At 37.5% G+C, this 17,476-nt stretch overlaps 1 long non-coding RNA gene across 1 annotated transcript; it reads left to right on the top strand.

Annotated features, from left to right (window-relative positions):
- The first annotated feature begins 1,666 nt into the window (after positions 1-1,666).
- LOC128852255 (uncharacterized) lies at positions 1,667-7,065 on the top strand. The gene is made up of 3 exons (XR_008449984.1): positions 1,667-1,782; positions 2,910-3,130; positions 6,958-7,065. It is a non-coding gene; the product is annotated as an uncharacterized LOC128852255 (long non-coding RNA).
- Positions 7,066-17,476: the final 10,411 nt, after the last annotated feature.

The raw sequence follows: 17,476 nt of genomic DNA, 5'->3' as shown, positions 1-17,476 counted from the left end.
CCAAATGCTGCATATGTTATATGTGTTGAATTTACCTTGAGACTGAGTCGTTAGTAGTTTAAACAGCTTGGAAAAAAGACACAGATTTCCATCCCCCACCCCTTTTTCGATGTAGTTCCCTCACATGCAACTATCTTTAAAGGCAGCTTTGGTGGTGAAAATTACTTTTGTCTTCTGGGCTATTTAAAGAAGAGTTATTTATACGTTAACTACCACAATCAGTATCTTTTTACATCAGGATACCTCTATATTTTTAATAATGTCTCTGTAAGGTTTTGATTACTGTAATTCTCTGTTTGCAAATTTTCCAAAACAATTATGTGACAGATGAGGTAGTTTGAAAAACCAACAGCAGGGCTTCAGCATGTTGAACAGACAGCAGTCTTCTTGCAGTTTTAACAAACCTTATACATTTAGTATTTTAATGAGTTCATATCTGCCATCTTGGTTCTTGATTGCATTGCCAATGCCATGCAGCTTGTTTTGTTGATCCAATGATAAGATGTCCTCAATAACATCATAGTCTTAATAATAAGGATTTCTTCTTTCCTTCAGAGTCATTTTTGTAGCTAATCACTGTTCTGCCATTGAGAAAAAGGCTTCTGATGTAACAGATGATTTTTTTTTCATGCTGTTTTATATTGATTTTTAACCAGTTCGTGTCATGCTTTTAACATATATATTCCTACATGTGATGTGTGCGTCTCAGTTTTAGAATTGTATAATTAAGGTCAGAAGAGACATGTGGAGGTCATTTAGGTTGCAGCTCTGATGAAGGCATGGTTAATCACAGACGTTTAGGGCCTTGTCCTGTTGGGTTTTGGAAATGTCTACGGACAGAGCTTGCACAGCCTCCCCAGGGCTTTGCTGCAGTGCTTAGCCACACTTGTGGTGAAGATTTCTTTCCTTGTCCACAGTCAGAGTTGCCTTTTGTTCCTTCCCAGCGCACCTCTGGAAAGAGTGTCTGCTTTTGTCTGCTCTGTAACTACTCTCTAGGAGAAAATATATATATGCGAGTCTCTATAGTGGCTCCTATATCAAGTGCCAAAACTGGACACAATATTCCATTAATTATTTTTTTTGGATGTGGCCTCACAAGTGCTGAGCAAAAGTGAATAACAGCTTCCCCCAGCACGCTAGCTATGCGTGTGCTAATGCAGTCGGGTATGTGGTTTGCCTTCATCACTGCAGAAGTGCGCTGCTGACTCATGTTCGACTTGCTGTCCTGTTCTTTACCGGTGTTTAGAAGATCCCATCTCTGTCAGGACCTCAGTGTGTTTTCGTCTGCACAAACACCGTAATGAAACCAGGGTGACAGAGAGGTGAATCTTACAGGCATTGCTTAGGCATGCTGCTGTTGCCACCTTTTAGATGAACTCTTAATTTAGCTGGCTGAACTTAGCTAGTTTTCTAAGTTAAAGCATTGGAGAGAGCAGGCCCTATCCAATGCCCAATTCTGCATTTGGAATTACACTTTAAACCAGCTTCTGATCCTCAGTATCTACAGAAAGAGCTTGTGGATACTCTTTTTTTTTTTTTTTTTTTTTTAATTCTAACTGGCTCATATAAGTACACCTAAAGTTGGTTAGTATAAATAAAGGAAATGAACCAATCCATTTTCTGTTCTAATTTTGGTTCAGCTGTGATTAAAGTTGTTCCGCTGTCCTTCCTGTTCAGATCAGAAATAGATAGTTAACTGACTCATGTTAGAAAATATAGCATTTAAAAATAGAAATGATCGTATGCTGTGGGCGATCCCATGGAGTGGGGCTTCAGGCAGAGGTAGGATTTAAACCCTTTTACCTGCTTTGCTGTCAAAGTGCTGCTATTATTTGCATTTCCCACACAGTGCCACTGCCTTTCTCACCTTTTCAATCTCTCTTGCCGTATTCAGGAACAGAGGCAATCTGGCAGGTGCAGTTGGAGGAGATGGAGAAAAACTGTAGGACTGTTCTGTGCTGGATGCTTTAGTGGTGCTGTCAGCTGTGCCAAGGATGTGGCAGACTGGAAGGGAGATGCTGAAGCCCTCTCAGTCTTGATCCCGGGAGTGTACAGTAACACGGGTGCTTGTACTGAGACAGCATTGCTTTTCTTGAGTGTAGAGAAACACTGGCTGATGGGGCCGAGTGGGCACTCACAGCATACTGGTGGTGGTGATGGCACACTATTTCTCAGGTTAGCCCACATGACAGTTTGCAGTCATGATATATCAGTTGTCTGAGTGCACGAAGGCAGAGAACACAGAACATGTGGTAATAGCATAACTTTCTCCATTTCTGCCAATTTAAATTGAAGTACTTTTAAAGAGTAAATTGTGTCTGTCTTACATACCTATGCAACAATTTGACCCTCCCTGAACTGCAAAAATAGGTGTCAGATAATGCTGTTTGTGATGATGTACATCTCTGATGTAAGCCGAACTAATAACACAGTTATCTTCCATATAAGCCACCAAATAGCTTTCAGGTTAAAGAGAGGCTTGCATCCTCCCATTAGGAATCCACTAAGCTGTCCAATACCCACAAAATTATGTTACTATATTTCATATTGTTTGTTCAGTTATAAATTTCATTTTAAATGTCAAGTTGCTGCATCCAACCAAGCTGTATCTACTGTAAACATAATTCTTAATAGAATATTATGTTATACACTGGCTATTTTCTTTTACTGATTCCACCCAGTCTTTTTTTTTTCCCCTTGTAATACACGATTTCTATTGCCGAGTTACTAATTTTAAGATGCTACAGATGAAAGCATGAGAACAAGGTATAAAATAATTACAAATAGTATTCTTAACCTGAAATGTTAAGAATACCTTTATATTTTATGCTCTAAAAAAATCCTCTGTTTTGGGGAGTTTGGCTTGGTTTCACTGAAAAAAAAACCCTCTTGGTTTTGGTTTCTTTTAGGACAATGCTCCATCACAAAATCTCTAGATTATAAAAACTTGTATCTGCTGTTTCTGTGAACGAAGATTCTGTAAAGATATAAGTGGAACCGGCTTCCTAGAGAGATGTTCGATGCCCCAGGCCTGTCGGTGTTTAAGAGGCATTTGAATAATGCCCTTGACAACATACTTTAACTTTTGGTCAGTGCTGAAGTGCTCAGGCAGTTGGATTAGATTATCATTGTAAGTACCTTCCAAATGAAATATTTTGTCCTGTCCTATCCTATCCTATCCTATCCTATCCTATCCTATCCTATCCTATCCTATCCTATCCTATCCGTTTTTTCATTTTGTTTGACAGAAAAATTTGGGTTATCTTCAAGAAACAGTTTAGTCTTCTACTAGAGCCAGTTCATCCACCTTCCTCAACCTTCCTATGATGGTTCAAATCTCAATAGTGAGTTCATATCCAGACTAAATAACTGCATTTTAGTAATCTATCAGATTTCTTATTTCTCTCTCACTGACTTAGCTGTGGTTTCCAAACTTGCATTTTTTAGCAATGCTTCAATTGAGACATGAAGCTGTTTCCAACAAAATAGTCTGGAAGTAGTACATAGGTTTTTAAACTTCAGGTAATATGTGTTGGAGTCATGGGATAAGCATGATAGCAGATTCCAAATATGATAAAAACAACTATGTCAACCACACATTCAGTATATTCGTATTTGTACATGCATCTATCATGCCAGGCTGTGATTGCTTGAGCTTGGAGCTTCCATCTTAAACTTCCTGACATACCTAAATCTAACTTGCATCCGATCTACTTGTAAAAGGAAATTTAATTTAGAGGAAAGCTGAAATGGAAGAAGGAAATGCATCCTGCTGTGCAAAATTTGGCTCCCGCCGCCCCACCGCCCTCAATGACTATTGTCCACTTCTACATTAGCAAGTGATGTTGTGGAGTAAGACTCAGTCTGTAGCTGGTGCTGAAAACCTGATGTCCACATTGTATTTGAGTGGGGGGAAAGGAGAGTATCTGCTACAAACTATCTCCAGTTTGCTCCTGCGAATTGAAAGCCCATTAAATAGTTGGAGGACACTAGATGCTCTGTAGAGTGCATCTTTCAGCTTTGTTTCATTTGAGGGATATCTATCTGTCCTCTCTGATCTGTGCTGTGATACAAAGTAAGGGGAGAGGAAATGAGCAGGAGTTCCACTTCAAAAGAAAACTTCTGATTTGAACTTAAAGACTCATGTAGATGCATCTATTGACTGGATGATTTGAAAAGCTAGCATATGCAGCCAGACTGTAGGGAATTAGTGCCATCTCCCCTTTGAAAATAAATTAACTCTACATTCACCAATGCTTAAAGAAATTGTTCCAGTGTATTTTCTCTGTGCTAGGATGAGAGAAGGGGAGACATGTTGGAATATAAGAGTGTTTACAATGGAAGCTATTTGTTAGGTTAGTAACGATGGACTAATCTGGTAAGTGATGACACTATATATGTGTGTGATTCACTATTCTAAAGGCTTTAATATTTACCTTTCTATAATGCTACAACTAAAAGAAATTTCCCTTATTTCGAGTTTTTTATTTTCTGTAACCTGAAAACTGATAAATTTAAGACCTTGCGTGAAATCCAGTTCACCACTGAGTTCTGTAGCATTAGTTGCAGACAGTACAGTGAAACTGTCACTACCTTTATTCTTCTGAGTCATTACTGTAAAATACTACAGCGGCAAATACAGAGAAATATGATAGTTCTGTAATAATGATGGAACTGAAGAAGGTTATGTAATTCAAACACTTATGAAATTAGTAGAATTATGGATTTCTTGCCAAGGCTTGCCTTCTGAGACTGCGGTTGTTTACAGGAGCTCTAGCACAGAAGCCCATGAGGAAAGATGATACGAGGAGGCTGATTCTGCAGTCTTGTTCAGATGAAGCAGAACTTGCTGTGAGCAATGAGTGCATTCATTTTCATGAGGTAGCCTAATAATGGAACACTAAAGCACGATGCAGTTGAACCCTACATCTTAGTGTTCAAACTCTATTTAAATAACTGAATGCACAATGCTTTATTGCAGTTACGTTTGGTACGGTTCCTAATGGAAACTAGTAACGTGGTATATATCACATCAGTAAAAACAAAAAGAGGCCATTTCATTTTTTATTACTGACTTTACTAAAAATAGGTAATTGATCAAGTCAGCAGAGGTAATGAGCCATATAGAAATTTGCTACCAAGGCTTTTACGAGCCTTATCACGATAGCTGCAGCATTTGTACAGTTTTAAATATGAGTACTATTGACTTTAAATAAAATAAACAAATCCATTATTAAAAATTATATTTTAAAAAATATGTATAAATAAGCATTATTTAAAATGAAACTGTCTCTCCCCTTTTCTGAACCACTGTATGTTGGTGTCCCATATATGGTACTTCCTTCAGCATGGTGGTCAGTATGTCTGCTGGTCCGAGGGAGTTTTGCGAGAGCACAGTCTAAAGCAGGTTTTGGCAAAACAGGGCTGCAGATTATGAAAGGCTGGCAGCAGAGCTAGCAGGGGTTAGGAGCTGTAACATACTGAGGGAGTTGGCTAAAAGAACGAATAGCTTCTTCAGAACTCAGCAGAAATGCCAGAGCTGGGAAGTTCCTTCATTGTACTGCTGATTTTAAGGTCAGCTGGTGAGCAGTGTGTCATTTGTTTGAGTTGGAGTGGTTTTTAAATAGTGATAGGTTTCTCTCAGCATCCTCAGGCTCTCATTTGGAAAAGAAGAGTATACTCTAGCACAACACTTTTGAAAAGTCTCTGGCCCCTGAGCATTTAAGCTCTGATATCTTACTGCGAACATCTATTTCTTAATCATATTTAAAGTCTGAGTTATTCTAACCATTGCTCGATTAAGTGTACTCGGTCTCTCAGTGTTGTTTTTCTGAAAAAAGGCTATGGCATATGTAAGAATTAATTAATTCCCTGCAGGTCTTTATATTCTCTTCAACTCCCAGTCTGATTTTCTGGATGTTTATGCATGTTTGTATGTATTCAGCAGCTAAGCAACTATGGTTAAAAAAATCCCAAAACCAAGATGGCATTTCCCTCCTGCAACCTTTCGTAGGGTAGCTGCAACAGAGAGGGTCAGGAATTTTACTGCCAGTTGATTTGAATCCTATGAGAACAAATAAATATACATCATATTTTGCCCATGTAATCTTTGTTCAATGTTATTGATTAAAATGAAGTTTAAAAGTATGATTATTCTGAAGCCTTTTGAGAAATGGTGGCTCTCAACACACGTTTAAGGCTGAAGGATCTATCAGCAGCACTGTAGAGGTGACGAATTAGTTCTGCTGAAGTATGTGTGACACCTGTGAGAACTCCTCAGTGTGTCTGATGGTGAAATTAGAAGTTAATTTAATTGTTGTATTCAGATGTAGAAGAAGAACAATTTCTGTGTGATGTGATAATTTATGAGCAATGAATAAGTGTAATATGCAGGTTAAAAGCACCTTTTTTGAGGAAGCAGCAAAGAAGAAAGTCTAATGGTATGTAATAAGGTCTGACCCCACAAATACTCAGCTTTACGAAAATTATTCACTGAATAGTATTGTAGAACTCAGAGGGACTTTCCTGGGGGAAAATTAGTTGTGCTTGAGCATAACTTCTCTAGTTCCGTAGGGCTGTGATCTGATTATTTATTTCTGTGAAACTTATTTAACTTCAAGTACAATTGGAAGATTATTGTATAATTACAAGTGAAAGCAGAAATAATCCGAAAAGGCGTATTTATATGTTAAGGAAAAGAAAACATATTACAGCTGCAAGCTAAAGCATTTAAAAAATAGGAAATGCATCAGAGTTTAGATTACGTGGGCTGAATTGTTAGATCTGAAAAGTAGGCAATATCGATAAGTGAGTTACAGAAAAAAAAGATTTAAATCCAGAAGGTTTATGTTTATTGAAATGTGTGTGATTGTAATTGAGTAGAGGATTTTCAGATACATTAAAGTGTGTTTCTAAATGTGATCTACATGTGATACAACATGCTTGTTTCCTGTGCAGATGTTTACACTCCCCGAAAGAAGCTGATGGCTGGAGCCTGGACATGTGCTTATGACAGATGTGACAGATGTATTCCAGTAAATGCAAAGTAAAGTTGTTGCAAATCAGAACACATTTGATATTTATTCTGCTGTGTGTGCTTGGACAAATAATATCCCTCCCCCACCCCGGCTTTGGAAAGAATTACTAATTTGGCGGGCGGTCCAAAGGAAATGTCATGGCAGTTTTCAGAAGTACTGAACCATCAAGACCACTGAAAGCTGAGAATTTTGAGTACTGGAGGAAACTAACTCAATGTTTTTAGAAATCAGCTTTTTCATATGAGCCTACATTTTAAAATCCTAATTTCACTCACCCCTGAATTGTTTTGCCCCAGCTGTGAGAGAACGACCATATCCTATCCTCTCAAAAGAATATATTCTGATGATTGAAGAACTCATATAGAAAATACTTTGTTTTTTCTCTCAGTCATAAAATACAATATATTTTGTGGCTTTTTTTTTTTTATTTTTCTCTTCAAGGTAATATTTGATATCTGTCAAATTGAGGGTCCTGCACAATATACTAATGGATTTGCTTAATATATTTTGTACAGATAATCTATAAATTCCTTTGAAGTAGAACAAAATATTTAAAGATATTCTTAAGATCTGGTCTATGATATGTATAAATGTTATCACTGAGGAGGTAGAAAGCAATTTTTCTTGAACTTTACCTCCATGAATAATTATTGACAAAAGGCTCTTCAGAATGAAATGTCACATCTTTTTTTTTTTTTCCCGTGGCTTGTGATTTGTTGTACAATCAAAATGTGACTAATTTTTTGTTAGGAAAGAATTTATTCTGTCTGTTTGCTCAGGTTTTTCAATTCTCTGTAACTCTGAGGCCACGATATGTGATGGAAGTAAAGGAAATCAGGGTAATATTTGTGCCTACTAATACAAACAGAGCCGTAGCACCTCTTACTTGTCAGGTAACACTTCTGTCTGCAAAGATCAAATCTGCAACTAAATATCAAAGATGACCAATGTTAAATTTGTTGTTTAGTTTAGATCCAGTGTATAGTTTGTTTCATAGAATCATAGAATAAGGTTGGAAAAAACCTCTAGGATCATCAAGTTCAACTGCCAGCCCACCACCACCATGCCTACCTAACCATGTCCCAAAGTGCCACATCTACATGTTTTTTTAACACCTCCAGGGATGGTGACTTCCCTGGGCAGCCTGTTCCAATGTTTCGCTACTCTTTCAGTAAAAAACTTCCCCTGATATCCAATCTAAATCTCCCCTGATGCAACTTCAAGCCATTTCCCCTCGTCCTATTGCTAATTACTTGGCAGAAGAGACCAACACCTGCCTCACTGCAACCTCCTTCCAGGTTGTTCTAGAGGGAGATGAGATGCTAGGGGAGACCCTCAGCATTCTTTTCTTTAGGCTAAGCAACCCCAGTTCCCTGAGCCACTCCTCATAAGACTTCACCGGCTTCATTGCCCTTCTCTGGAAACGCTCAAGCACTTCAATGTCTTTCTTGTAATGAGGGGCTCAAAACTGAACACAGTATTTGAGGTGTGGCTTTACCAGTGCTGAGTACAGGGGCACAATCACTTCTCTACTTCTGCTGGCCACACTATTTGTGATATAAGGCAGGATGTTGTTGGCCTTCTTGGTCATCTGGGCTCACTGCTGGCTCATATTCAGCTGGTTATTAACCAACACCTCCAGGTCCTTTTCTGCTGCGCAGCTTTGCAGTCACTCTTCCCCAAGCCCCTAGCATTGCATGGGGTTATTGTCACCAAAGGCCAGGACTTGCCTTGTTGAACCTCATGCAGTTTACTTGGCCCCATTGATCCAGCTTGTCCCAGTCCCTCTGCAGAGCCTTCCTACCCTTGAGCAGATCAACAATCCCTCCCAATTATTTTGCCTCTACAGCCTGATAAAATAAACTCAAAAGCAATTTTCTTTTCTCAAATACAGTTATGTCTTTATGAGGTGCATTGCTGCATAAAAGTACTGAGTAGTGTTGTGACTTTTTTGGTCTTCCTTTTAGCCAGCCTGGCAAGGATGGCAAACATTTTTAATTGTAGAGAAAGCCTTGTTGAGGGCTTTTGCAAAGAATGGATTGATTTGTTACAGTAAGTAAAGCAAATGTAATTTTGACTCATCCTGTGTATAAACAGCTCTGCCAAGGTATTAGATTTTTCTCAATTACTCAGATTACCCATATGTTTCTTAGGTTATAAACACGTTTTTTTTATGTGAAGGAGAAGGAGGATTGATTCTGACATTTTCTCAGTTGTGTGCAATGACACTTTTGAAATTGTAACAGTCTGCCGCCAACTATGGATGTTGACTCAGGCATGAGATTTTCAAAAAACATGCTTACTTTAGAGACTAGTTTATCATGTTTCCATCTGTTGGATAAATATTTTTTTGACTAAGTGTAAAACCCCAAATACTTGTCATCCCAGATGCTCAAGAAATTTTTCATCTGACTGCTGAAAGGCAACAAGATGAGATTGAATATTCTTTAAAAACACCTGCGAAGCAAGGCGGTACAATCCTGTCTCAGGGAATTAGGAACTCCTTCAGATTACATTTGGAACTGTATTGGAGGGCAGTCATCTGAGATTTTAGACTTAAACAGGCTAGAGATTAAGAACAGCAATCTGTGCTACGGTGTTAACAAATCTTACTGATAGCATATCATTACCCAGCAGGTGGGAGATGTAAATCAGTAGCCTGGAGAGAATCAAGAGATATGAGAATGGCACAGGGGCATGCCCTCTGCAGCTGAGTTCCAGGAAATCTGACCTTGGGTTATTTTGGATGCTGGCGGATAGAAGCCTTTTCCTTTCTGTCTGAGCACTGTGGCTGAAGAAATTTTCTTTCCTACCTTTTGCATTTTATCCTGCTGGCTTTCGCAGACAGGATTGATGAGAGCAGGTGAGATGGAAATCCCATTGTGTAAGCATGGCATGCAGACATTTCTGTTCCTCACAGGGATCATTTGATAGATAGGCTGCGGGAAGTGTTCCTTCAGGATTGCAAAAACAGTATGTTCTTTTGTAAATACACTTCTATTTCCCTTCCCCCATTCACTGAGATAAAATAATGCTCTGGTGGTACATTCTCTGTAGCCTTTCTGTGGCTTCACTTGGGTAGATCTGGAAATGTGTTTTCATTGATACAGATTATTTTTTTCTTTTTTCTTTTTAATGTTGTGTCTATTGAAGTATTTGCTTAGGGAAAAGCAAAAGCAGATAAAATAGAAGAGACTGAATGAGTATGACCGAAGAACAACTTTATGTTGTTGACTGCTCAACAGCAGGTTTGATGAGAGCAAGTAGGGACAAAAATCGTTTGTTTTGGAATTAGTTATGTGTTTTACTTAATGTAGCCACTTGGTGAGCCTGTGACCCTTTTTACATGGTGTGACTTTAGCTATACAATTTTCCTTTTTTCGCTGTCAGAGTAACCAGAAAAGCAGGTTTATTTTCTTTTGTATTCAATTTTGGTTCCAACCAAGGCAGTGAACAACGTTGGCCTTGATGTAAGTTGCCGCTGCTATTTTCCCAATACTTTCCCAATCTCTGCCCACAGAATGGGAATGTGAGACTGGGAGTGACTGGTCACAGAATCCACCTCTGCTACAGCAGGCATTGCATCTCATAAATCCCATTAAAAACAACCAAACTCTTGTCTTGAAACTACGTTTTCACCCACCTCACCTGTACTGAGATATCCTACATCGTTTAAAAAATGTTATATATGAACTTCAAAGGCCTCAGCTCTGCTCAGTGCATGCATAATAAACTTCCCCTTCTCTGATAACATTACTGCTAAATAGGCTTTTTTCCCCCCTACTGATAAAATGCAGGATATACACAAGAAAATATGGCATATGAGTGTTTGTTTCTTTTCAGTTACTGCAGCCAGAATGCTGTTCTCGGACCTCACTGATTAGAAACTCGATTTCTTTGTCCAGCCTCCTTGGCAGGTCAGCCTGTGCTTGAAAGGTAGTTACCTGGCTTGCAGTTTTGATCATGCAGTTTCGTGAGTTGTCAAAACTCTCCTGGGGAGGTTTGTTTAAAGCTTTGTTAAAGGTATGTCTAAAATTGCTTGCTGAGGTGAGTTACAGGAATATAGAAACTATTATTTTGTCAGAATGTATTCCGTAAAGAATGTAGGAATAGGGTGGAAGATCCAGGGTTGCTAAATGATATTATAGTAGGGGAAGAAAAGCTTGACGTTTCTGAGTGTTACAGGCTGAGACTAATAATACAAGCCTTGTAAACAGAAATATTCCAGGACATCTCAATTGTGTGTTTAAAGTCAGCATTACAGAATTCTTCTCACCCATAGGGAGGGTTTAATTTTAGAATGAATTGACAAGTAGTGTTAATATCTCTGTGATAGCTTTTCTAATTCAGTGAAACAAAAATATTTCCAGAATGATTTTATGATTTTGTTAAAGGAAATAGCATAAGCTGAGCCCATGTCTTCTGGCCAGAAACAGGAAAGAGAAAAATCTCCTTGGAATTTCTGGTTTCCATTTTTTTTTTCTGATTCAGAACTTCCATTGTCTCCTGTGATTATCTGAAATGAAATTCTAAACATGTAGAGGTTTGTCCATCCTTAACCATGCTATTAAATTGTCCTCTGTTCTTCCAGTTCTATTTGATTTTCTGGACTGATACCATAACAATCTGAATTGATTCCATAATTTATGACTAGTGTTATAACTAAAGTGCATTGCCGGCTTTTTAATTTTTAAAATTAAGTTTTAAGTAGATTCCATCTTCATCTTATAGTCTAAGGATTTATTATCAGCCTCTGACAAGAGAAATAATATGGGTTTTTTTAGATAAATGCAACATAAACCACATAATTCCAGCAATATCTATCTAGCACTATATTTTTTTTGATTCATAGGCTAGTAGTCATGGACTTGTTCAGGGGAAATTTTAGTGATGAAGTAGAATGGGGCTCTTCCATGGATTCCTTTGAGTTTTGTATTTATGCTTTCAGGTCATAGATGCACAAATTACTTCGTTTTGCAGGGCTCTGGCAGAGACAGTTTGATGTAAGTGCATGGAATAGTGAAATTTAACCATATGAATAGAACTGTGTACCTCTAAAATTTTAAAAAGACTGCTTAGGGCTTAGTAAATAAAAACCTGCTCCGAGTCCAATTGTTCATCTACACCTTTGTAACAGAATTGCAGATCATCTTAATAATCCTCTCTTTTATCCTAATATCAAATATTGGACACTACTTCTACATTCACAGAGTTGGTCAACAGTATTTAATACTTCTGGCTCAAAGGGTGGCAGCTGTAGACTGTAGTTTTTTGAACGTGGGAAAGTTACAGGGTCTGTTCATATATTGTTCTACCACATGATGTCCTCCTAACCCAGCTTAGAATTGTCAAAGGCATGCAGTCCAATTTCAACTGTAAAATTTTGTAACATTCAGACATGCATTTATATAAAAGGCATCAATCTTATTACAGACCATTACTCTAACCGGAAGGATATATGCTATTTCGTCAGTTGCTGTATATGAATTTTCAACATTTCTTCTGAGTCTGAGCATTGTAAACAGGGCCTTATAAACACCTTACATTAAAATCCAAAGCTTAAGAAACTTAAGTGTTTTTATTTTGTTGGACTGTAATGAACATAGTCCAGTTTAGTGTTATTGGTACTGCTTGCTACTTTGTAGAAATATTTCATGCTAGTTGTGTGTTTTTTTGCACCAAGGCATGATTTGAATGTCACACACATTATGCAAGAGTTGTGATTAATTTTGTTATGAATAAATAACTTTGAACAAAATTTCTAGTATTTGTATTTGAGTTATGGCACTAACACAGACTTCAAATTTAGATACAGCATACTGTGTGTCCTTTAATTTGTGCAATATCATTTCTTGCTTTAAGGATTTTTTGTCAAAACCAGGTATACTTCAGAATGCTACTGTAGCATATTTTTGTGTGATTTGTGAACATTAGTTTTCTGCTGGTTCATACAAATAGAGGGATAATCTCACATCCTCCTATTCCAAATAAAGGAAAATATTTAAACTTAAAAAGAGTCTCAGCAGCCTCAGGAATTTCAGTGATAGGGCAAACGAACACCTGCATCCCTGGAGGTCAGTAACACACTTGATGCAGTGTGCCGTGGGCATTGACTCCTCTCAGCTCTGTCACAGTGATTAAATCTAGTACTTCACAATGTTAATGTTAAAAAATGGTTGGAAAAACCCCCTTGCTTTGTTTGCAGCAGAGTCAACGGATCTGTTTTTCCCATGTGTATCTGTGCAGATTAATACATGTGCAGAGATCCTATTTGTTGCAGAGATACACGTAAAACTTCACCTCTTCCAGCTCATCGGATCTTTTTGCTGTGGTAGGGATTTACATTAGGCATAAACTATTTATAATAATACACATTTTACAAGATGGCTGGATAGTAGTGAAAGGAAAATTTTGCTATCCAGATATCTAAATTTTTGAAAGATTATTTCCAAATCTGTTCCTTACTGTGTCCACTAAATAAGACACAGACTTACCGCACACTGCACAGCTTTCTTTTGATATGGAACTTAAGTTTGACCTGAACTTTAGTTTAGAATTTTTAAATGAACATCATCTTCAGTTGAAAAAGGAGGAAAATGGTTATTGTGAATGTTACTAGGGAAATGAAAGGAACTGTTTTCCATGGAATTCTCAGTAGTTGGTCCATCCCTCTCCCCTAAAGACACACAGTACTATTTAAAGTAATTATACTAATCAGCACAGTGCTCTGGCACAGATTACATTCATGAAGAAATATGAAAAAACTGTTCTAGCATGCCAGTGAAATCTGCTTTGACAAGTTAATCCAGTATTTGTTTAATTAAACAGTGGCAATAAAATATTTAATTGTACTGTAAGTTTTCTATTTCTGACATCCAACCAGGCAAAAAATTCAGAACACGATGTGTGCCAAATAATGAATATACCTCAGATACATCCAATATCACCACGATTACAGATTAATGAAAAAAATGATTGTGATGTGCACAGGTATAAATAGTTAATTATTTAATTCCCTTTATGCTATTTGAGGCTGAAGCAAAAGGGAAATATCCCTCTCCTCCCCCAACCCAGCCCTGTTTGTTTCTGAGGAATGTTAATCAGCTTCTTAGTGCCAGCAGGCTACAATCACCAACTACTAATTAGTTTTAGATAATGATATTGGTAATGGCCTCTAGTTCCTCAGAGGCAATAGACTGAGCTCAACTCAAATTTATTCAGCTATTTATCAAGAAAGTTATTGAGACATGCAAGGTCTGAACATGTTTAATGCCAAATATTTTTCTTTAATTTAATAGTATCACCACAATGGTTTCTTACTTTTTTTTTTTTTTTAAATAACAGCTGGTTTTGAATTAACTTCCCATTAAACAATGATAGTATTTGTCTCCTTGTTAGTCCAATTTGTGTGATTACTCTCTTGGACATCTTTACTACTCAGGCAGTTATCTAATTACCGGAGATAAGAACACTTAATTGGAGAAGAGTTTTAAATGAACTTCCTGTTGCATTGCCTCCTCTAGGAGGTCTGTGTCTGGTCTAATGTCAAACAATGGTCTTGCTCTGCTTTTTCTAAAGGGCGTAAAGTTCTCTGGTTTGCAATCAGGTGGGTATTCCACAAGTAAGGTTATAATGCGTTGTAGCTGCCAGCTATAAGGGATTGACAGAATAGTTTGATCTCCGCTCCACTTAGAGTTATTACAGCAGCTGTCAGGTGAAAGGTTATGTTGTATGTTCCCAAAAGTTATCAAGATAATTTTCATCATCATGGCAGAGAAATAATACCATAATCGAGGGGATGATAACAAATATTGTGGAATGATTTCAAGCCTGGAGCTGCTGTAGGGGAGTTGTGACATTTTAGTACTTGAGGATGTCACTCTGGTGCCACCTTTCTCTCTGGTTAGTTTACATTGGAAAAGAGTTGTTAGTGGGTGGACATATGGAAAACCACCATGTCTGTTTCCTTGCATCTTGAAAATGAGACTACAGGAAGCAGAAATGTAATTTACGTGTTTCCTGCCTGACCTGTCTCTGCTCCTGCTGAACATTATAAGACTGTGTTGAACCTTTCTGGATTTTGTGCTCTTTTTGTCTTTCTATGGCTGTCTTCCGTTCATACGTGTTTATTGTCTTAGAGTAAAAGCCTGAGTGTTATCTCTGCTCCCTGGCATTTAAAGCCATAATTTTTGTTAAAGTCGTGTTTGAGTTGCAGTTTTGAAAATGCTTGCAGCTGCTTTCTGGTTGTGTGTTAAGTCTGTTTTTGTTTTGGTTTTGTAATTGAAAGTTCCCTAGTATGACTAAAACTTTCTGTTTTAACCAGCTGAGCATTAGGAACTAATGAATTTACCTTTTTATGTAAGCATGTGGTGAGCCAACTTCAAGACATATATAACTGTGTTTATGTCATTGAGGAAATGTGTGATATTTTTGTATTCCACACAGCAGAGCATCTGTCTGAGAAAAGGAATGTCTTCAGTTTTTGTTCTGGCTTCCAGTAAGCCTTCTATCAATTACAGCAAATGTACGAACCATTAATGATACGCTGAGTTGCAGTCTCTCATGTGATCCTTCTGCCTGGCCCAAGAAGTCTTGAAATATTTTCCTTGCAGTAGCGTGTGCAGGTTCAGTAGAACATTGTTAACATTAACAAGGTTGCTTGTTAATATATTCTCTGGGAAAATGAAAGACGTGAATTTAAGCTTCCTCATTTTGAGGAGAAAAAGCCAAGCTTTTTATTTTGTGGGTGACTGCTAGGCTCTTCCATGAACAATAGAAAATTCTTTTTCTCAAGTTGTATTTCACAGGAGTAGAACATGTGCCATTCGGCTCTTTAATGAATCTATGACTCTCTTAAGGGAGGGAGATCTAAGCTATGGATCTCTAGTGAATGTAAATGCTTTCTGTCAAACCTGAAAAATGTGTTTAAAGACATACTGTTGCCTATGTGTTTTTTGCTGTACTGGGTTTTGGCAATTCTACTGTTTTCCTGCTGACTTAAATTTGTTCTATCTCCTCTTCAGCTCTGTGTGATGCATGTGACAACTTCTTTTAAGGTTGTGGACTCTGATTTCAGACCAAACACCAAAAGGAACTTATTGTAGCAAGCTTTTTATTGTATGTATCACTTTTATTCTGCTTATATTTTAATTATTCTTAGCGTGAAATCTTCCACAGCTACTTTTGAATTGCTTTTCTTTGCCGTGTTCTGATTTTCAGGTGCCCTTCCTCATAGACTGATCTGGTGAAACTGAAAAGATGGTAATGAGCTGGTTATCTAAAAAAAACCAATGAACAAATCAAACAAATGCCCCCCCCGCCAAACCTATAGAGTTCCCTGATGCGCTTGCTAAAGTTATGCTTAATTTAAACTGAAATAAAAAAAAAGTATGATTAATCTTGAATTTCTAACCCTCTGATGACAAGGACATTTAAATGAATATTTTTGTAAATTAAGCATGAAATTTAAAGTGGTATTAATAGCATTCTCTACTGCTGTTTTCTGTATGGGGATTCTATGGTAAGTAGCAGTGTTCTGCAAATATTGGTGCAGAAGAATTACAATTTTTTTCTGAGTGTATGAAATATTCAGCTTTTTTATTTCAGGTTATAGTATATCCCCTGTTTGAAATAATTGCAAATGGAAAAAGCATGGATTTTTTTCTGTCCCTTTGCTGAAAAGGAAGCTAGAAGGCCTAGTCAGCTATTCATATTGTTAATACCAGGACACACGCTACAATAATCTCTGGTGGTGAATACATGCTTTTCTAAAGAACAGCTCTACTCCTACATTCTGAATGTTTCAGCCTTTTAATCAGTCCTGCTGAAGAGTATCAGGATATAGCTGTCATGAAAGTACAGGTTCCGTGCAAGTGAGAGCCTGGGTCCTCATAGGACTTAGGCTAGCTCTGTCCTCCTCTGCTCCCCAGCTGTACTCACAAGAATTTTGTTTTAAAATATGCTTTCCTTGTATTAAGAAGGTATAATGCAATTTTGTTTGTTTGTTTAATGTAATGGAGGACAAATCTGTTCAATTTGTTGAATCTATTTATACTTTAAAACCAAAATCATCTACAGTAGGTAGAATTGTATTTGAGGTTAGCAATATTAAAGTATGATAACTTCTGGGTGACTATGTACAGCTGTGAACTTTGACAGCAGGAGCAGGTTGCTTCATACATTTATTTTGCATCTTCTCCAAGCTTTTGTTTATCAAAGATGCGATACATTCAAACTCTAAGATACTGGAATCTGACTAACAAGTTCCCAAGCATTGCCAGTAACATAACTTCTTTGTCTTTCAGCTCCAGAATTTTATTTTTCCTGTCTAGTTAGTCATATTCCACTTACCATTAATTGACCTACTTAAATAGAGTACTATTGATATGTAGTGAAAGGAACTTAGCTTAAACTACAACTATCATTGTTTTGTTTTACTT

This window comes from Cuculus canorus, chromosome 5, assembly GCF_017976375.1.
Source record: "Cuculus canorus isolate bCucCan1 chromosome 5, bCucCan1.pri, whole genome shotgun sequence".
Taxonomy (NCBI): domain Eukaryota; kingdom Metazoa; phylum Chordata; class Aves; order Cuculiformes; family Cuculidae; genus Cuculus; species Cuculus canorus.
Note: the sequence above shows the minus strand (reverse complement) of the source record. Positions and strands in the feature narration are given on the sequence as shown.